At 35.6% G+C, this 23,264-nt stretch overlaps 1 protein-coding gene and 2 long non-coding RNA genes across 3 annotated transcripts in view; 2 read left to right on the top strand and 1 right to left on the bottom strand.

The window, feature by feature from the left end:
* The window catches only part of UNC5C (unc-5 netrin receptor C), a 435,583-nt gene that overhangs the window by 133,530 nt on the left and 278,789 nt on the right, over window positions 1-23,264 (top strand). The gene's annotated exons all lie outside the window — the stretch shown is intronic.
* On the bottom strand, window positions 523-3,202 carry LOC141517237 (uncharacterized). The gene is made up of 3 exons (XR_012476811.1): window positions 3,003-3,202; window positions 2,151-2,331; window positions 523-940 (listed from the first exon to the last, which is right to left on the bottom strand). It is a non-coding gene; the product is annotated as an uncharacterized LOC141517237 (long non-coding RNA).
* On the top strand, window positions 2,917-15,392 carry LOC141517236 (uncharacterized). Its single transcript, XR_012476810.1, has 3 exons — window positions 2,917-4,199; window positions 5,621-5,739; window positions 11,744-15,392. It is a non-coding gene; the product is annotated as an uncharacterized LOC141517236 (long non-coding RNA).

The following is a 23,264-nucleotide window of genomic DNA, read 5'->3' as shown; positions in this document are numbered from 1 at the left end:
TGAAAACCAGCATAAACCCCAGGCACCAATGTCCCAGTGACCTTCATGTTTTACAAATATATTGAAGGTTCAGATTCCACTGTATGAAGAAAAAAATAGGAATTCTTTGAGCTCAAACTTCACAGTCACAGTGGGATATCTGAGAGGGAGAGTAATGTGGAGAATGCTAATGGATAACATAGGCAACTGAGGTGGGGGGGGTTGCATTTTTCCTGGAAATAAAGTGTTAATCACTTAATACTCTATCAGAACTAACTCCTGTAAGTACTAAAGGGTCTCTAAAGGAAAAGATCAGTAGACTAGGGAACTTGGGATGGTTTTATGTACAACTGAGGCTTGACAAGTTTGAAGAGGGTATATTTAGAAGGTAAAATGGAGGAGGAACCTTTTAGTGCACATGGCTGAATGAATAATTACTTTCTCTGCAAGGAATGGAAGAAAATACATTATCTCAGCTCTTCTTTGGAACTGGCTTTAATCCTTATAATTACACAAGACAATGTTTCATATTTGTTGCTGTTTTTTTTCAAGTATTTAATTGTAGTCATGTATATAGTTTACTGGCCCATTTTGTTTTACTTTACATTGGTTTACATGTTTTCCCCATGCATTTCTGTATTGTTCATAGTCATCATTTCTTATAGTTCAATAACTTTCCTATATCACAGCTTAATCACTCCCAAATTAATGAGAATTCACTTGGATCTCAGTCATTTGAAGAGTTTAGTTTCCGAGTCTTTCTCAAAATTTCAGTGACATGATTTGATTGATTTCCAAGGATCAGAAATTATTCATTTTGATGAGTTGTTGCCCAATAAGCTCATTTCAGTCGTATATTTTAAATTAGACCATCAGAGTCAAATTAGGAGACTTTCACTGGATCCTCTGAAGTTTTGAAAGAAAATATTTCCCTTTTCATTGATGTTTGTTCTGGTTGACCCTATGGGGGTGACACAAAAGAGTTGCTTTATTAAATCTGTAAATCAGATGCATTTAATTGGCTCATGTACCCTCTGAGTCGTCTTGAACTATTTTAACCAAAAACATAGTTGACCAACCACTGTGAGATATGCTATTTTAAGGCAGTAGGGGGTGAAGAGACATAAACAGTCTATATGTAAGTGTAGTCAATCATTCATTGTTTTCAAAATAGCCTCTTTCTTGGTGTAGGCAACTTGCCAGAATCAATATTATACCCATACCGAGATATATAGACTATATACATACATAAACATATAAACATTTATACAAAGATGCTAATAAACTAAACACTCATATTTTCCTTATTTCCGTGCCCAAATAGATATCTTTAAAATGATTTGTGACTTTCAGTGCTTACAAGGTAGGTTATTTTTATTTTCCAAAATACAAATAAACTCAGAATGTGTTGGGTTGATTATTTTCATTAAGAGCTATTGGAGGATCAATGATACTGCAAAACGGATGAAAGTCAACTTTTATAATATCAAATGGCCTGAATTATATGAGAAATCACTAAGAACTCATCTACAGTGGCATTGCTGCTAATTAAAAACAGGGAATCAGCACCAAAACAGAACAAGAAACTTGTATAGATTGTAGAAATAAACTTAAAGGTCATTCTAATTTCTAAACTGTCCTCCTTGGTATCTTGTCCCCCCCCCCCAAAGTCTTTAGAGCTGCAGTCTCATTTATTTTCATTTGCTTCTATATCTCTTTCACTTGGCTGTTTTAGTTCTTTACTCTTGACATTCTTATTGCTTGGCAAAGAACACTGAAAACTGAAAAGGTGAAAAACTCCAAAATGATGTCAATGGCAAGTGTTTTTAGACCAGAATAATGCAGCTCTATCCATCATCACCATTATCGCTAAATAGCTGTAGGTCAGAGGTGTCCTGTATTTCTTCTGTCTAAGCACTGTCTTCTAAACTGGGCGATCAGCATTTCTGCCTTAAAATACTACTTCCTTATCCACATTCACTTTTGTTCTTGGATGGTTTTTGAAGAATTTGAAGTTGCAACTCTAGCTAAGAGGATAAAACAAAGAGATTATATAGGTTTCAAATAATTTTAAAGAGCTCTGATTTGTGTGGTAATTTGATATTCTTTCACTCATGGAAAAATGTGACTGTAATATTTTCATTTTAGTGTTAAGCCTAGGAAATCCTTACCTAGATTAAAAAAAACTGCATTTCTTTGTTATCAAGTACTTTTCATATCTTTTCTTTCCTTTTCTCTCATCTCCACTCTCTTCTCCATTCTTGTTCTTTTTCTCTCTCCTGTCTTCTGTCTCCTCTTCCTTCTTCTTCATTATACAAAATGGTCTTCCTCACCATTAGACAGTTTCTGTTCCTGGAAAAGAAAATGAATCCATTGTGGGTTTGATTAATCCTTCCTTGAGTTCTGATGCCATGAAAGTACCAATGAAACACACAGGGTATTAATTGATTTTTCTACCATGCAACTAGTTCATCTTTTTTTTTTAGATTACTCATTTGATGACATCCCTTACACTGTCCTTAATAATTCATTTTTTAATTGCATCAGCAGGATCATTCCCACCCTACATATACCATTGCCCTTGGGTAATGCCCAATTTCAATTCTTTAGAGACCGTAGTCTTCCATGACTCACAGTCATAAACTATCCCTGAAAGAATTGATCCTAAACATATGGACTTTTGTTTCATTGAGAAACTTGGGATCACCTTTGCAAATTCCCAAATACGATACAGCACACCATTCTCTTCTGAAACAATTCTGGACCCAAGCTATAGTGTCCATTTGTAGTCAATCTCAGATATATTATATATATATATATATATATATATATATATATATATATATATACTTATGGATGTGTGCTCAAAATTTCCTTCCAACTGCATTTTTTAATTATATTTTTATTTTTTCCAACTGCATTTAAGGTACAATTAGCAACAGTGATAAGAAATTTCGAAATAATGACAACCCTAAGAGAGAACCACAACAGTGAAAGAAACACATCGGTGGCAGTGAACAAACCAGAAAATTCTAGGTACTCCATTCACTTCACTCTGGTCATATTCCTGTTCTTGCTGTTTCTGCAGGCCCATCATCAGTTAAGGAAAGCAGATTCTTTTCATCTTCTACTAAGAAAAAACCATAGACCCCACATAGCAAGATGAAACATGCCATGGGGAAAACTCTGTGATCTCCTTTATTAGAAGCTCACTGCTGCTTAATAACTCCCTGTCTGTGCTGTTCATTGAGTGCTGATTAGAAAAGCCAGGGCGAGGACAAGAGCACAGTGGGAGCACAACCATGTGTGGCCAACAAAATAAAACAAACCTAGTAAAAACCCTCCATGAGGCTTGAGGGTGGGAAGAGAAAAAGGGAAAGGGGAGAAGGAAAGGAGAAGGGGGAGGGGCAACTGCCCTTGGATACTTTTCTTTCTCATTAGGATCTCAGACATAAACCTAACATTTGAACCCTCTACTCCTAATACAACTCCTGCAATCAGTGTACAGGGACTGCACTTCAGTAGGTACACAGTAATAATGAGGCTAAATAAATGTTCATTTTTTTTTTGTCATATGACACTTTCCCCTCTTTATTATTCTGTCACAATATCCTTGTTTATGACCTTCCTGGATGGGGGTTTACATGTGTGCAGGTCCTAGTGTGAATAATGAAGAAAGTGTCAAACAAAACTCACACAGATATGAATTTGATCAATTAAGCTGAGCTTGAATATGGTATCTTGTCTTCTCCACTACTCTGAAAACAATGCTTGGCAAAGCTCTATTCATTTTGCTGTACAAATGGATCATTTGAAATAGAAAACTCAGAAAACTGTCCAGGAAAGGGTTTGTTTCCTCCTTTTTTCCCCTCTTTCTTAACTTTAAATTAAATTAGAGTTAGTTTGGGAACTGCCAAGTAGCTGTCACCTCATCAAATGGCTGGATTTCATTTATTTTACTTTGTTTGATTTCTTATTCTGGATTAAGTTGTGAACAAGAGAACTGCAACCACTCCAAACAGGCAAGCCAAGGCCTTTATATTTAAGACACTTGATAGATTCCAGACATGGGCTGGGCTTTATATGATCAGGCAATCCAATCCTGATTTCCAAATCAATAACTTCTTTGAAAGGCAGGTGGTGAAAAGTTGTTTCAAGGAAGAAGTTTAAGAGGCAGAAAGTGATTAGAACAGTAGATCTGGTGGCAGGAAGACCCTCAGGTACTATTTCAGTTATCCTGAGGAAGGTTCACCTCTGTTCCATCCATTTATCTGTCTATCTATCTGTTTATCTATCTATCTGTCTATCTATCTATCTATCTATCTATCTATCTTTCTCTCTGTCTCTTTCTATCTCTCTTTTCATTCATCCATCCTCCATCCATCTTACTCTCTGTATCTGTCTGTCTGTCTGTCTCTCTCTCTCTATTCGTCCATCCATCCACCTAGCTAGCTAGCTCTCTAGCTATCTATTTGTCTATCTGTCTGTCATCAATATATTATTTATATCAATCTATCTATACATCTATAAATTCATATATAGCTATTATCAATACATGTAATGCATATGCATTTATGCATGTATATGTTTAATATAAATAAGAGTTTTGGTCTTGTTGGCAGTATGAACCATTCTTCCTTTCTAGATCTTTCCTATAATACTTTAAGTGAAAATGGGTTCACAATAACAAGAGGAACTTTTCAAAATATTGTCATCTCTCTATTAGTAAATGTAGCGAACCCACTATAACTTGACTTGATTCACAGTTGATGATAATTTTATCTTTGAATAAAAAAGGGCTTTTGGGGGGAGGGGAATATCAGTTTGTAGCTTGCTCTCCTTAAACAAACAGAGCAAGGGGGGGGGGCTTTTAGATGTATTACAAGAAGCCATTGCAAGGGGCTCCGAGTAGAACCCATGAATGAAAGGCATTATTTTAAAGGGGTTGGACATTAAGGAGGAGGGAGGTGCTGAACAGAATGGAAGATAAAAGGCTGCTAGTGCAGAGCTTTTACCAAGACAGCAAGCTATAGCAGCTTTGTGGGAAAATAGCATTGGCAAGTTTACCCACTTGACCTTTAGTCTGAATAGATGGGTTTAAGGAGATCACAAAGAGCTTTGTAGGGGAGATATCTGCTCAGTTCCCCTTGGTGCTTGGAGTTCTTCTGTTGCCCAGGAGAGGTTGAATGGGATTTGGTTTCTCAGTTGCCTTTAAAGGTATTCCTTGAAATCTGCATTATTCGATCATTTAAAAATGTTTAAATAGAAGGAATTGCTTATTGAAGGGCTTCCTCTTTCCTTTAGCCACAGACTTTGCTTCAAAAGAATGATAATTTTATACCAGAAGCTCTTAAAATCTCTCTCTCTCTCTCTCTCTCTCTCTCTCTCTCTCTCTCTCTCTCTGTGTGTGTGTGTGTGTGTGTGTGTGTGGCAATCTGACAAAGCCTATGAACTCCAATACAGAATTTTTATAAATGCATAAAGGACAACAATTATATTCAACTGTGATCATCAAATTCTTAAAACTACTTTCATAGTCTTCATATTAAGAACCCCCACTCTAGATCTCTGCCCCTACATCCTAATTCTTAAGATATTTTCTCAGTGTGTGGAGATATGAGGGATTTTTTTCAAATTGCAGATCCAAAAATGCCAGCTGCAGATAGATTTTATATTTAAATTCAGAGATACTACTATTAAAGACTTTCAAACATGACCTTCTGCATCAGTGCTAGAAATGTTTTGACAGTAAATAAGACGGTAAGTAACTGTCAAGAATCTTGTGTTTCAGTTGACCACAAGTCAATAATGTGATAGGACTGCTGCCAAAGCTAAAATAATCCAAGTGTCTCTTTCATAGGATTTGAAATAATTTGCATTCAGTATAGCCAGCATTGCATGATGGATAGGATATTAGAATTATAGCTTAGAAAATTTGAGTTCAGATGTTGATTTAAGCACTTATTATGAGATACCTGAAAAGCCACTTCACATCTGTAGACCTCGCTTCCCTCATCTATACAATGAGGAAGGATTTGGACTTGATGTCCATTAATTTTCCCTTCCATATCAAAAGCTAACATCTTTTTCTGGTTCAAACATTTCTGGAATATTACATAATTCTGCCAAAGAGATTTTCTTGAAGAAAAATGTGAGCATATCACTTCCCTGCTTAATAAGTTTTACACACTCACTGATACCTCAATGAATACTTCTGTTTGGAATTTAAAACCCTTTACAACCTGGACCCAACCTACCTATCCAGACTTATTAGCCATTATATCACACCCCCACCCACAACTTTCTATGGCTCCACCATAGTGATCTATGCAGACATGATACTTTATCTCCCATCTTTGGTCCTTCAGGATATCCCTCATGCTTCACATACTAGTCCTCCTTACTTCTTTATCTCTCAGAATCCCTAGTTTGCTTTAAAACTCAGTCCAAGTGCTACCTGCTAAATTGGAGGGGGGGAATTCTTTTTTTTTTTGCCAAGAGTCTTTCAGATATTTTTAATATCATTGATCATACAAAATTATCAACTTAAAAATATTAGTCTGTTATATTTGGTCAAGCATTTAATTGATTCACCCTAAAAAGCTCCCAGTTTTATTGAATTTCAAGTCCTGCCTGTGGATACTTTGGCAGAGCCAGACCAAATGATTTACAGGCCTTATATGACCTTAAGCCCGGATGCTCCCCCATCCCTCTTATAAGTGAAGCTTTTCCTGGTCCTCTAGATGCTACTGTCTTGCTCCACTCTTAAGTTTTGCATATTTATTTTCTGTATATATGTATACACACACATATGAATGCTTACAGGCGTATACATACCAACATATGCCTATAGATATATAGATATATAAATATATGTGCATATAAAGTTCCAAATATCTTAATGTATTTTTAAGCTTTAAAAGTTGCATGTAAACATACAAAGACTCATATACATGCATAGGCATATGCAATATAGACTTCCTAATTTTGAGTCTCAAGGTTATATATAAATGATGAATGTTCTGGATGTGCTGAAATCAGTTTGAATCACTGGGGACAAGGAAAGATTATTAAGTGTAAATACTTACATCTAAAAATCAGCAAATGCTACAAGTCAGGGCATGTTTTGTTGTGGAGGTTTTTTGATTGTCTAGACAATAAAAATTATAAAGATTTAACTTAAATGAATACCCTGCATACATTTTCCAGAGAGATAAGTGTTAAATATTAAACAGTACATTCCTGAAGATAAGGAATTTGAACACAGTTTTTAAGTATAACTGCAGTATACGCTCCCTGCTTCAGTCCCTTAAGTGACTTCTTTTTTTAAATTTTATTTATTTATATTTGCGTTTTACAATTTTCCCCTAATCTCAGTTCCCTCCCCCCACCCCCCACCCCCACAGAAAGTAGTCTGTTAGTCTTTACATTGTTTCCATGGTATGCATTGATCCAAGTTGAATGTGTTGAGAGAGAAATCATATCCTTAAGAAAAAAAAGTAGAATATAAGAGATATCAAAATTACATAATAAGATTACGTTGTTTTTTTTTTAATTAAAGGTCTTTGGTCTTTGTTCAAACTTCACAATTCTTTCTCTGGATGCAGATAGTATTCACCATTGCAGATATTCCAAAATTGTCCCTGATTGTTGCCAAATCCATTAAGATTGATCATCAACCACATGTTGCTATTATGGTGTACAATGTTCTTGTGGTTCTGCTCATATTGTTCAGCATCAGTTCATGCAAATCCTTCCAGGCTTCCCTGAATTCCCATCCCTCCTGTTTCTGATAGAATAGCGTTCCATAGTGTACATACACCACAATTTGTTCAGTCATTCCCCAACTGATGGACATTCACTCAATTTCCAATTCTTTGCTACCACAAACAGGGCTACTATGAATATTTTTGTACAAGTGATGTTTTTACCCTTTTTCATGATCTGTTCAGGGTATAGACCCAGTAGCAGTATTTCAGGATCAAAGGGTATGCACATTTTTATTGCCTTTTGGATGTAATTCCAAATTGCTCTCCAGAAAGCCTGGATGAGTTCACAGCTCCACCAACAATGTATTAGTGTCCCAAATTTCCCATATCCCTTCCAACATTGATCATTGTCTTTTCTTGCCATATTGGTCAGTCTGAGAGGTGTGAGGTGGTACCTCAGAGATGTTTTAATATGCATTTCTCTAATAAGTAATGATTTAGAGCAATTTTTCATATTACTATGGATCGCTTTGATTTCCTCATCTGTAAATTGCTTTTGCATATCCTTTGACCATTTGTCAGTTGGGGAATGGCTTGGTTTTTTTTTTTAATAAATTTCACTCAGTTCTCTATATATTTTAGAAATGAGTCCTTTGTCAGAAATACTAGTCATAAAAAATTGTTTCCCAATTTCCTACATCCTTAAGTCACTTCTTAATGAGTCTGCTTTGAGGTATATTTGTGGAGATTGCATCAGACTAGGGGCTTAAGCTCCCTGGTAAAGGAACTATTTCATTTTTCTTTGTATTCTGAAATGAACAGTGGTTGATTGCTTGATATATTGAATTCTTGGTGCCACATTTTAAAGGAATCAATGGATGAGGAGAAACTTTGAATCCTCGAAGAGTGCTAGAAAGAACTGGAAATGGTGAACCTGAAGAAAAGAGAATGTAGAATAGTTATATTCACTGTTGAGGAGATGTATTAAGCAGGAGTGGAACTGGATATATTATTTTTAGCTTATGTGATAAAAATCAGTATCAATGAGCAGAAGTTATAGGAGGCAGGCTTTGCCTCAAAGTGAGGAAATACTTTCAAATATTGGGGCTATACAAAAATGAATTTTGTGGAAAAAAGAACTGTCTGTCACTAGAAACACTGAAGTTAAAGAATATGGCAGATAAAAATGTCACTTAATGATCTTTGTAGTCTTTAGAACTCCAAAATTCCATGAAAAGAAAACTGTATTCAATTTAAGATATTTAAATCATCCAGGTTAATGAGAATTACCCTTAGAGATTATCTATTTCAACTGAGTCCCAAAACTATTAGATGAGTTGTTCCAAGTTACACAATTCTATGTCAGAATCAAATAGAGAAACACGTTGATTTTATTTAGTAGTTTTTGTACCATGTCTTGTTGTACTAATGATCTCAATGAAAACAGGTTCATAGCTGACCAAATTTGGAAGGAGTCTTAGAGATCATCCATCCTGGCCCTGCTTGCTTTTTCATGTGGAGGAAGCAAAAAGTTAAGTGACTTGCACAGAGTCATAAAGCTATTCAAGTCCAAAGTTGGGACTGCCTCCCCAATCTCCTAATTTACAATCTTATACTTGTTCCGTTATACCACTTGTCATTTGTTATAAATCTATTTATCTCCTTCATTATTCTATTTGTTTGTTTTTAGTTTATGAAAGAAAACAAGCATTTCCACAACAGTATAATAAAAAAAATGAATGCACACGAAACTTTATATTATATGCAATTGGCTATTCCTTTTAAATACTTAATAAAGTTATCATGTATATTTTCTTTTTGTCTTCCTCTTTTCCTAGAGATGATATTTTACAGAAATAACTCTTTGTCATTTCTGCAGTCTTTCAACAGTTCTTTTCCCTCTCCAAACTATCTCTAATGCATTAGAACACATTGGTACTATACCTTTAGAGGACTTGCAGTTTGCTAAGTGGTTTTTTTTTTTCAAAACAAGCTAGTGAAACATAGTGAGACATAGTTATTATTCCCACTCTACAGATTAGAAACCTAAAGCTCAGAAATCTCAAAACACTTTCCTAGGTTCATACAGCTAATAAATGACATACTTATCCTCAGTATAGGATATACTTTAAACCAAGCATGCATTCTACTATTATGTTCTTTCTGTACATGAATGTCTGTTTCCTTCCACATGCCATTCTATGATTAATGAGGTAAAATCATTCTTTTGTGATTTGCCTAGAATATCTTTTCCTCTTTTAAAAAAGTATCATCTCTCTAACTTGTTGATGCCAATGGTTTTTATTTGTACATCTGATATGTGTAGAAACTCAATTAGTCACATTGCGTAAATTATCTATGCTGAGACCATACAGTTCTGCTGACCATGAGTTTTGTTTCAACTCGAGTTGTCTTGATTGGAAATAAATATGCTTTGCTACTGGGTTCGTTATTGTTGGGGGGGATTGTTTTGTGAGAATTATAGAGCATTTTCACTTTGTAATGTTATTAAAGCTTGATTCACTCTCCTGCAACTTCATTATAAAGTCTTTTTACAGTGAGAACCTCATTATCGTATATACAAAATGTCTTTCTCCTAAGAACAAGAAAATTTGAGGACATTTTAGGAATACTTAAAGAAATATGGAGAAATTTGGTTTGATTAAATTATAGAATTTCATCCCAAAAGGAATTTGTCCTTAAAATAAAAATTTTTCCATTTTGTACATGTGGTATTTTCCCCCTTTTTCCCAAACCCTGATGATTTAAATTATATCTGATCTCAGAATCTGTTATTGAATTGCTCTCCCTCACATTCTCTACATGAAACTGGCCATCTTACTGTTTGTCATACACATGATTCAATACCCCCTCTTCTGCCTTTGCAGTGGCTCTCTCCCAGGATTCTATGCTTAAAATTTATCTCATTCCTGTTTCTTTCACTTAGAATTCCTAGTTCCTTCCAAACTCTGCTCAAATAATATTTCTATGCAGTTTTTCTTATTCACCCCCCCACACACACCAAATGTCTTTATTTTTTAAACCTAGTTGTGTACATATCATCCATCTCCTTTTGATAAATATTCAACTTCTTTCAGGCAGAGATGATTCAAGTTTGTCTTTACCTCTCCAATGTCTAGAACATAACAGTCAATCCGTGCTTATTGAGTCATTTGAAGAAATATTGGTTTCTGACATATATATATATATATATATATATATATATATATATATATACATATATATATTTGTATATATGTTCAAAGTACCTGAAAGACCTCTGGGCCTCAGATTAAACTATTTACAAGGTCACAGTTATGGCAATATATTCATTTTTGCTATGAGACATTGTTTACATGTAGGAACAGGAAGAAGGTAGTAGCTTCACAATTTGGAAACAGAAGTGTGTTCAAATCCTAACATTCCTGTGCAACTTCAGTGAGGCCTTAGTTTCCTTCTCTGAAAAAAAGAGGGAATTGTACTGGATGTTCTTTCTGATCTTTTCTAACACTATAAGTCTATGACCCTCTACTCCCATAATGAGAGAAGTCAGGTGAGCTTGCTATATGTCTTGCTGTGCAGAATACCCTTGGAATAATTCTGGCCCTTGTAAGCCAGAATGGGCCCTCAAAATTAGCCTGAGATTCTGCTCTGTGCCAGCCTTCAATACCCTAAGTCAGATCAAGATAAAAAAGCCCAACATTTTCTTGACTTATTTTCCCACACTCCCAGGAGAAATTCTAATTGGTAAATTCTCATGAGATTTTGTCTGTCAAGAAAATTTTCTCTGGCAGAGGCTTTGCAGAGAGGATGCCATTCCTATCGTTGAGTCTTTCAGGACCTCCCTCAGGATGAAGGAAGAAATTCTCAGTGGGAGGACTCTCCAGTATGGGAAATTCCATAACACCTACAGATTTATTTAAGGTTGCATTTTTGAGATTAAGTATCTTCTAACTATATTTTCTAAGTCATTTGAATTATTTTTAATTTTATTTGTATTGGTCTTATTTGTAATCTTCATTTTCTAATGTATCTTTCTCCTGTCCTCTATCCAGAAATCCATTCTTCATAATAGAGATTTCAGAAAGAGAGAGAGAGAGAGAGAGAGAGAGAGAGAGAGAGAGAAACTCAGGAAGAGAAGCAGCTCAGTAATACTAAGCGCTCCATCCACTCCACCTCTACTCGCCACCTATAGGCTCCATCTGTGCAAGGGAAGGGAGGCAAACTCCAAAACAATTTTAGGTCTTTTATATTGTTTTGTTGTTGTTTCTCAGTCATCCACTTGTGAGCTACTCTTTGTGACCCCATGCACTATGTCCTTCTATCCTCCATTAGTTTTCAAGGTCTGAAATAAATAAAATAAAATGATATAATATAATATAATTCATTCATATCCAGCTATCCAGTTTAGAAATAAATATAGCATTAATATGAACATAAATACATTTTATGGAGCCTTTCATAGAAATGAGTTGTAGGAAGTTCTTGTTCATCATAATCACCCAGAATTCAATTCAATTGCATCATAATTACATAGAATTCAATTTCACAGAATTGATGTTTATAACATCGTGTAGGTGACCATTGAAACTCTTCCCCCCCCCCCAGATTACTATTTGTTTCGATCCCTATATTTTACTCTACTCGTATGACCTTTGGCAAGTTCTTTAGATTATCTGTTCATCAGTTTCCTTTTTTTTTTTGTAAAGGAAGGGATTAGATGAGATGGCCTCTTGGGTCCTTAGCTCCAAATTTATGATCCCATGATCCTACTGAGATTTTATCTGAAGACATTTTCTTCCTTCCTGTTGTGAATGGGGTGAAAGGATACATATATAAACCTCAATTATCCACAAGTGACCCTCCCTGTAAAACTAATTAAGGAGAACAGTGTATTAACATGCATACTGTGACTCCAAATTGTGGTCTCCCCTGAGAATCCTTTTATTGAAAATATAGGACTTTATCTTTGGCACACTAAGTCTAGACTATCAAGTTGTCATAAAGAATAAAATTGCCCTCCACCCACCCACTCCCAAAACATCATGGGTATGGGTCTATCACTTCCATTTTCCATATAGTATCTTTAATGAAGAGGTCTCTAGCCTCTCCTCCCATGTTGATAACTAATCAATAAGGGGAAATGCAAAAAAGGGTGAGAAATATGGAAGGGAATGTCTGCTTAAAAAGATAAAAAAATGCAAGGCTCTAATTGAAATTAGAAGCACTCTCATTTTAGAAAATATTTTCTTAACAGATTGCTGCAGCCCTCTGCCTCAAGGTTTTTGATTAAATTAATGAGGGTAGTGATAAGCTCCATTAGTGTTGCTGTTTCCTGAGGGAAATTTTCCACAGCCTCTTCCCTTCCTTCTTTCTTTCCCAAATCTCAGGTATGATGATAGAATTGCTAATTGGGGCCAGAGTAGGCCAAGAGGATGAACTTATTATTTCTATGCAAATGCAGACCATCTTGAAAATTAATTTTTCATGTGCACCTACCTTAACAAGAATGTTTCCATTGTAGGTTTCTTGTCACTCATTTGGGAAACTGCTGCTGAGCCTTGTCGTCATAAGAGAGGTTTTGAACTTTCTCTTTGTTCCATGTTGGCTGCTATCTTGGGACCAGTCAGCACATCTGACATGTAATGATCTGTTGATTCTGGCTCTTATCAGTGATCTTTCTTTTACCATTGTAAATAGGAGTGCCAGTTAAGTAAAGTACTAGTAAGATACTATCCTGTTCTAATAGCAAAGCATACCTGAAAGTAAGCAGCTCTATCACCTCCAATAAAGGAAAAATGAGAAGAAAGAATTCGGAGAAAAGGATTTCATTTCCATGGAATCCATAGTCATGGACAAAATAGAATATGACTAACTTCCTGGAAACACTTAAAACAAATTAATGACATTACTTTGGGATATTAAAATAGTTACATGAAACTATTCATATGAAGTATTCAATTAACCAGTCATCATCATTCTTGGAAACCTGGTGATAGCTATTATATTATTATAATATATTATATTAACAGCTAACATAGTTGAAGGATTCTTTAGATTTGTTTTTGTTTGGAAATTGATTAGATCATAAGTTCTCTGGGGAGAATGCTCCATTTGGGCAGGTACCATCTAGAAAACTCTTTAGTACCCCCAACACCAGCTTTGATGCTGTTCCTTTAGGAGGTACTCAGAAAATACTTGGTGTGGAATTCTTCTATCTCTAGAAATGATTAATTGTAATCCAAGTGTATAAGTGAGAGTAATATCTATCAAACTTGCTCCTAATTTCTCTCCATATCACTAATACTTGTGTGACTTTTGTCTACAGCATGTTTTGCCCAGTATGAGTGAGAAATGAGGGATCATTACAATAGAAGAGTAGAGAGGGGGGCTATACTTCCAGAATGAGTTCCCAAGTCACTAAAAGAACCCTCAGTGGGGCAGGAGGTGGTGTAGGGAAATAGCATCAAACACAAACAGAAAAGCAGCCACTAAAACGTACTCAAGGATCCCTTTGGGCTACGTATTGACTTAGAAAACCACACATTAACATTATCTGTATCTTATCATATTTTTACATACTTTGTGAAATATTTCCCAATTACATTTGAATCTGGTTCAGTCTGAATTCAGGAACTGCTGCTAGGAGCTGGCACCTCTGGCTTAGTGGATCGAAGTCTTGGACTTGAAGTCTGCACCTGAGTTCAAATTCTGCTGCAGAATGACTCCCTACTTGAGCCAGCACTTAGTGTTGTACCTGAGACGTGGTAGGCACTTAATAAATGCAAATTGGTTGACTGACCCTGGGACATTTAATTTCTTTCTACCTCAACTTCCTCATCGATGAATTGGGTATAATTATAATACCTACTTCTCAGGGTTGAGATGATAATATATACATATATATTTATATATGTTTTTATATATATATGCTTAAGTTTGAGATAAAATGAGAACATATATAAAAACATTTGCCAGTCTAAAAGACACACACACACACATACACCATATATATATATACATATATATGCACACACACACATATATATATATATATACACACACATATACTAAGCTTTTTTTTTATTATTTTGTTTTTGTTTTTGAAGCAGGTCTGTGATTTCCTTGATGTAGGAAACTCCAGGTGGAAAAAAAAAATCCTTTTTACCAGTTCTGGTCAGCATCTATTCTGCAATGTATAGTCTCAAATATTTTCCTGGGACACTAAGAGGCTGACACACAAAGAAATATGGCTAAGATTTGTTGCCCTTCAGCCTGGCTTTGCAAGCATTTCTTCTATTTCTATCTCTATTAGGATGATAGAGAGATATAGTTCAAATTCAGCCTCAAATACTTATGTCATATGACCCTGGTAAAGTCATTTAACCTCTCATGCCTCAGTTTTCTCTGGAAACATCTATAAAATGATCTGGAGAAGGAAATAGCAAAATTCCTGCAGTTTCTTTATCAAGAAAACTCCAAATAGGGTCATGAAGAGTCAGACACAATGGAAAAACTGAACAACAACAAATGCTTTCTTGTCCAGTTTTTCTCTATACACTATGAATTCTGTATATAAAACTTTTCCCCAAAGAAAGAAAACTTGACAGCGAGTTCATTGAAAAAGAGCTACTGTCTTTCCCCCCTTTGTATCACTATAACAGGCAGCACTTCCTAGTGGATAGGAATCTGGCCTCATCGGAAGACCTGGCTTTAAGGGGTTTGTTTTTTGGGGGGGGGCGGGGAGAAGTCCATAATTACCTAAGCCAGTACCTTGCTTAGAGCAGTGACTTAATGTGTTGTATTAAATAACTATTTAAGCACTAGAGGTCTATAATGACCAGAACCTGACTGAGGTTGATATACTAGAAATGAGTGTGAAGGACACTTTAAAGACCTGAGAGGGATAAGGTTTCACACAGATGAGAGAAGAATGACTTCTAGGTGAAAAGAAATATCTAATGAATTCTCTGGGAATAGGAGAGCAATCTGTAGAAGACAGTGAGAAGATTTGTCTGCCTATGATGAAGACAAGAGCTGAAACTGAGAGTAATTGCATTTCTCTAAAAATAACTGTAGAGTTTTCTTAATTCTCTGTAGTGTTACCTAACATTTAACATACAACATTTTTACAGCAAGGCGTTTTGATCAGTATGCCATTTTATTTTGAGTGGCTTTGGACACAAATGTCTGGGGGGTGGTCAGACATTGATGATTTGTTATCCATGGTGTTTGAAAGATTTCCCACTTGAATGAAATCACAGTTCCATTATGTATATTGCGTTTCATTATCAAGGAACTAATAGTACTTTGAACTGAGAATATTTTTTAACTGAGTAAAAAAGATAAATCTGTGGACCTGAAATAATAGACAGATAAGCATTTGAAGTATCTCACTACAGCTAGGCAGAGGCTGATGGCCATAAGAGACCAGCAGAGTTTTAGGAGACTTAGGAAATGCAAGTGAGACTAATGTTCAGGCAGTTTTGGTCTGGTCTGATTTCCTTTTGGGGATTTTTTTGGCAAAGATTCTGGAGTGGTTTGCCATTTCCTACAGATAAAAAAATTGAGGCAGACAGGATTAAGTGATTTGCCTAGGATCATACAGTTTGTAGGTTTCTGAGTCCAGATTTGCACTCTGAAAAATGAGTCTTCCTGACTTTAGGCCTAATACTCTATACACTGCAACACTTAGCTGCCCCAGCTATTCTGCAAACAGCTGCTAAAGAGGGACTAATTATGTGACAACCATTTAGTAAGGGAATAGGAATTTTTGATTCTTCATCATGTAGCATCTTCATCAGAAAGCTCGACCTTGCTGATACAACCATGGTTGGTATTATCCCCAAGTACTTTTGGAGGTTTGTTCTAAAGTTGTTTGCAGGCTTTTGAAAGAAACTAACATACAATTCTCTTTTTAAATTGTCCATGCTATTCATGGGTAAATAGTAATATATGAAAACCTCTGATAACTCAAGAATTGTCTTTGTGGCCATGTTCTGGAAGGGTTTTTGTTCATGACATTAGACCTCAAAATTTGAGAATATAACTATGGAATTTACTTTCTTTGTCAATCCATCATGGAGTCCTCTTCCATGAATTTAACCAAATCTTTTTGGGGCTAGGGTGAGAGTGATGGGGAACCCATTCTCTATATTTCTAATCTGCTACAGGAGATGAAATCAGCTTATTTTAAAGAAATCCTAACCTAACCTCTTTGAAATTTCAAGGCTTGTTTCACGATAACCTTCTCAAAGATTTTTTTAATTGACTACAGTCTAGAGTATTCTAGAATTTGTTGTCTTATTCATAGTTTGAATGACATTTATATCTCCCAACATTATCTTATTTGCTCTCAGAGTTAGTACATGATGAACATATAAATATAAGTACATAGAATAAGTACATGAACATATAAAAATAAGTACATAGAAGCCCTCCTTGCGAAATGAGTGAGGACAAGTGAAACACACCAAGAGGACTCTGGGCAGATTCACTACAAATTTGCTGTCTTTAAAGGGATGTTGTTTTTATTTTTTTGAGGGAGAAAGGGGTAAAGGTTAGCTTGGAATCTTAATCTCAAAAGCATAAATTCATGGAATCTATGATGATTGGTAAGACAGAAGCAGAATTAATGCTCGCATTTCATGTTTTTCTCTTTCCTGGGTCCAGTGAAAAGTGACCTATCCTGTTCAGTCCTAAAATGATAGGGATCCTCTACCCAGGCAAAAAAATACAGGAACAATTCAGGCTGCATTTAAGATTTAATTCTTGTTCTAAGTCACCACCACCACTATACAGAAGCTATATTTGAGAGCCTAGATCTATCAAGGATTGAAACTTACTACCTTTCATCTCAACTGTCCTTTCCTTAGATTTTCTTCCTTTGAATAAACTTTCCTTAAAATAACACAATTAAAAAATAAATATCGCAACTATAATATTTCAGGTACAAAGGTACCATAGGTTTATGCAAGGATGGGATCTTTTTGTATGTTTCGTTTTGGATATTCCTGTAGAGGAAGCTTAGAGATACAATGGACATGGAGGCTTTTGAAAGAAACTATATCTGAATTCAAATCTTCTCTCAGACTTGCTAGTTTATAAATGACCTATAGCTATGTCAGGCCTTTAATGTTAGTATTTATAAAATGGAATAACTTTGGTTTTAGATTTATTTCAAGTATTCAGGTGTCAAAAGAAAAAATATTTTCAATTTCATCTAAATAAGGGGTTATGCATATATATATACATATATATATGTATATATATATATATATATATATATATATATGAAAATGCTTCTTTTCAGTTTTTTGGTAACTATACCTGTTTCTTACTTTATCAGTTAATGAGGAAATGATATATTAAATTTCATTAAGATTAATGGGTGGCATTACATATAAGGAGAATTTCTTGTATAGGAGCTTTCGTAACATTTGCACATTATCTGTGTTAAAGAAATCTGGATAATAATTTTGTCAAATTATCTTCTTGACATTGACAAGTTCTTGCAGGATTCTTCCAGGCAGAACATTTTTTTTGTAATGCTGAGAAGAGGTCATTATTTCTTAGATTCTTGAAGGTAAACTTCTAGAGGTGAGGGATCATGTCTATTTATTTTGTACGCTATATCCTGCTGACTATACAACTCAGTCTGGAACTAGCAAAGCCTTCTGTCTGAACTGAAGAAGTCCTGCTGTGAAAGTGGATTCCCTGACGCGTTGGGGAAAGCAAGATACATCAATGCAGCAGTTTTCCCATATGCACCATAGTCATTAGCCTACTCCCTGGAAAGTCTTCAGAGAGAATGGCCAGAAGTTGTCCTATGCAGGTTGCTGGTAACCCACAGCTATTTCTCCCTGGAGTCCACCTTAAGGAAATCTGTTCTGAGTGTCCGCCAGTTCTCAAAGGTGAAATCCCAGCTAAATGATATCCATTTCTTTATAATCACCAGTAAAATGTATTGTGTACAAAGTAATTCTGTAAGGTGATAGATGAAGGAATTTCCTGTGATGATAAAATCGTAGGCACAGACGCTATCTTTAATTCTGTATAAAAATGTCACTAATAACAATATAATATTTTCAAAATTTTTTACATATATTATTCATCTGATCCTTACAACAGTCCTACAGGATAGGTGATAATACATATTATCAGTCTTGATGATCAGGAAAAAAATACCCTGACTCAGAAGATCTATAAAGTGACTTTTCCAAGGTCACATAGCTAGTGAGTACCTGAAGTGACAGTTCGATCCCAGACCTCCTGACTGTAGAATAATTGTAAAATCACTAAAATACAGATATTTGTAGAGAAAAGTAAGCAAACTAAATCAAACTACTTGTCCAGGTAATTACTAGCAATACTTTTACAAAATAATTTTCAGTTTCATTTATTCTGTTGTTATATAATACCTATACATACAGAAATATTATAGATATATAGAGATGTACACATATTCAATTGTAAGTCAATATATAGATGTGTATACATATTATATCAAGCATACTTTCACCTAATATCTTCTCATTTTAATTTTCATGACATTAAGTGAAACAATGCTGTAGGGAACAATATATTCAAAAGACTAATGCTATAAATGTTTTAATAGGCAGTTGGCAGACAATGAAACAGTAGGAGTTTTTAATGTTACAATCCCATTGCAACATATAAAAATATTATTATAAAAATTTTTGAAATGATGTTGGGTTTATGCTTGTTCAACTCTCTCTTAATATAAAATGCACCAGAGGGTGCATTTAGTCCACCCAGAACAAGAATCCTCTCTACAACAAACATGATAAGTGATCTGTTAACTATTCCTTGAAGACCTCTAGTGAGAAGGAACAAAGTCTTTCAATTGCCTTTCCCTTCCCCTCTACTGCCCCCCCAACTCCTCCATGTGCCCTAAAAATTCCTAAGTGACCATGCCAATAAAATCTTTTATCAATTCCAGTATCTAGAATTCAATAATATCCTCAAAGTTTAATATTCCATATGAAGAGAGTTTCAATGTTATTACATTAGATAGAGATCGGGTATTATGGTAGTTAGGAAGACCTGGATTCAAGTCCTTCTTCTGAAATATCTTAGTGGTGGTGGTGATGATGATGATGATGATGATGATGATGATGATGATGATGCTTATCATTCATTCTCAAATAAGACCATGACATCAAGAAGATGATACCTTGACAAGCTTATGATTTGAGTGAGCGGGATACTGTGCTACATCACCAGTCTCACTTTCACCTCCAGAGTCATCTGGTCCAATGGTAAGATATGAATCAGGACAACTAGAGATGGCCCCGGATGTGAAGCAGTAAGGATGAAGTGACTTGCCCAAGGTCACACAGCTAGTAAGTATCAAGTATCTTGAGGACAAATTTGAACTCAGGTCCTCCTGACTTCCAGGCCTCTGCACTATCTAGCTACGCCTATCTTGGTTACAAGTCCCAGGAAAATCATTCAATCATCTGAGGCTATAATTTGCAGAATAGGCATGGTTCTGCATTGATAGAGGGTATTTACTTGCTAGAAATTCCCAATGGTACTCTAGAGACTTGGGGTCAAGAAGACCTGGGTTCAGATTAGTTTTTTGGCCTCTCTGTAATTCCTCATCTGTAAAGTGATGGGGTTGGACTTAATGGATACTAAAGTTCCTTCTAGCTCTAAATCTATGAAGCTAAATCATAGGTCAAGACAAACACATACAAATACACATGGGAAGAGAATTAAAACACTGGATTTTTTTAAAACAGAAAAATTAAGAATAAGAAAGGCTAGAAGTGAAATCTTCATCTGAGGATAAACAGAGAACCAAAGCCAGCTTCATACATAAAATAATATTACCATTCAAAATTATTTCCAAAAAATAGTCAGCGAAACTAATGGCTAGGTGCCCTGGAGATAGCTCCTACTGATTTCTGATTACTATATTTCCATTATTTATGACTGTAATTTAATTATTATATTTCACTGTGGGCATTTACAGTTTTAAAATCAACATGGTCTACAGAACAGGGATTGATTTATTATGTTGTTGATTGTCTAGTCTTAAGAAAATGATAGAGAAAATTTTAATAATGCAGATTAAACTTACAACTGTTCCATAGGTATTTTATTTCCAGAGACTGGATTGTCAAACATTTACTGGCACACCCTAGCTGAAATTCCACCACTACTAACTCATTGTTTGTCTTTTATCATAATTTTAAATATTATCTCTAGAAAGGATAACACGTCAATGTGAATTAGTTTATCAAATGACTTTTAGAAATAACTTGATAGTATTAGAGGGATTGAGGCGACAGTCTATGGGCCCCTTACCAGAAAGGACAGACTAAAAGGTAGAAATGAGGTACAACAAGGACCAGTGGATTAGTTCAGATGATATGCTATTTATGCGATCATTTTACCAGAATAAGATAATATACATATGGGGGCAGCTAGGTGGTGCAGTGGATAGAGCACCAGCCCTGGAGTCAGGAGGACCAGAGTTCAAAGCTGGCCTCAGACACTTAATAATGACCTAGCTGTGTGACTTTGGGCAAGCCACTTAACCCCATTGCCTTGCAAAAAACAAGAACAAAACAAAAAAAGATAATGTACACATGAAGTTAAGTACAATTCATGATGCTCAAAAAGAGATAAATTGAAGTACAACTTTACCTAAAGAAAAATAAGCAAAAAAGGATTTAGCCGACTTTTAGTTAAGTTTAACAAGAATCAATTGCCTTTTATTGGTCATTAAGGAAAGTCTGGGTGGAGCAGTTACCAAGTCTATGAATTCTGGGTTTAGCGAGGGAATAGGAGAGAAACATTTAATTCAGTTCTCATATCCAGGGGATACTTCTCAGATTGCTAAAGAAAAGTACAAAAATAATCAAAGCCTTGCTTGCTGTCAGTATTTGGAGAGTAACTCAAACACTATAGACAGAGAAAGGTTGCAAGGTAAGGTTTAGGTAATTGCTTCACATCCAGGGCCATCTCCAGTTGTCCTGATTCATGTTCATATTCATAAAATTTGAAAGTGGCATGTGAGGTATTTGAATGAGTACTTACAGAAGAAGAAACCACAACTGCTAGAAAGATTGCTTTGATCTATTTAGAAAGATGAATACCAAATTAGCTTAGCTTTATCTTCATTAATAGACTGATAGATCAGGGAAGTCATTGAGACATCTTAATTTTAGTAAGGTATCAACAAAGCTCTCATTATCACTTTTGTAACAATAGTAGCTGTGATCTACTCTTATGCCCTCATACAAATACTATATTGTAGGAACTAAAATACAAAGTGAGATATAAATACCTCCACAGTAGCATAGCTGTATGGCATCCCTCACACAAAATGTGTCAAAATATACACTCTTCATACCTCTCACCCAGTAGAGAATCATTTTTTTTTTTTACTGGTTTTGTCTTATTCCCTGGAACTGCTCTAACATGGGTAGAGCTCAGTTCCCAGACTTAGAACACCGCCACAGAGTGACGCGCAAACTCTTGGTTCTTAGGGTTGGCCCTATTGGTAGCCTACTCCCTCCTCATCTTCCCGCATCACTCACTTTGCTTACTCATCACCCTAGCTCTTGAGCCTCCATCAATGTGTTTTCTGCCTATAAAACTAAATACTCACAAGTCTATGAATTCACTTTGTGCATGAAATTAACACCACCAGTCACTTATAATAATGACACTTTTAGATATAAAAATATAAACTAATAAGTTAAAGGGAATACTAATTTTATAGATACTAGGAAATTGAAGTAAACACAAATAATAAATTAATACATACAGTGATGAGAGAGGCGCACGTTTATGAGGACACAGAAACAAAATGCTAGTTGGAAAACTCATGTGCTCAGCCTAACAAATGGCTCTGGAATTCAGGGTTCAGATATTATTGATTCAGCTCCAACGTGCAAAACTTTGTCTCTGATCACTACCTGACTCTTGACCCTCATTACTGCTCAGCCAAGGGAACGTCCTCTTGTCTATTTTTTAACCTTTTTAAGGTGACATTCAATTAATATCACCCTTAAAAGGGCCTTTAGAACGTGCTACTTCTTAATGTGAATAGTCATTCAATTTTTGAGTTGGAGAACTACAAATCGTATCCAACCAGCTATCTCTGGGCTCCATAAACTAGACCAGTTGGTTATTTATTCACGTGGATGCTTCATGATCCACTGAAAGCAAAGCTCATAGCTGGGGAACTCAGGCCCTTTTAAGAGTTGCTTAAGGGATGGCTAGGTGGCATAGTGGATAAAGCACCGGCCCTGGAGTCAGGAGGACCTGGCCTCAAACCCACTCTCAGACACTTAACTCCATTTGCCTTGCAAAAACCTAAAAAAAAAAAAAAAGTTGCTTAAAGCCATACAATTCTTAGCCAATGAGGTTCGTTCTCTCTCTCTCTCTCTCTCTCTCTCTCTCTCTCTCTCTCTCTCTCTCTCTCTCTCTCTCTCTCTCCCTCTCTCTCCTCTGCCCCCTCTCTTTTTTTGTCTCACTATCTCTCTCTGTTTCTGTCTCTCTGATCAATCAGGAATCACTCAGCTCTCAGTTTACTGG

Source organism: Macrotis lagotis, chromosome 3 (genome assembly GCF_037893015.1).
Source record: "Macrotis lagotis isolate mMagLag1 chromosome 3, bilby.v1.9.chrom.fasta, whole genome shotgun sequence".
Taxonomy (NCBI): Eukaryota; Metazoa; Chordata; class Mammalia; order Peramelemorphia; family Peramelidae; genus Macrotis; species Macrotis lagotis.
Note: the sequence above shows the minus strand (reverse complement) of the source record. Positions and strands in the feature narration are given on the sequence as shown.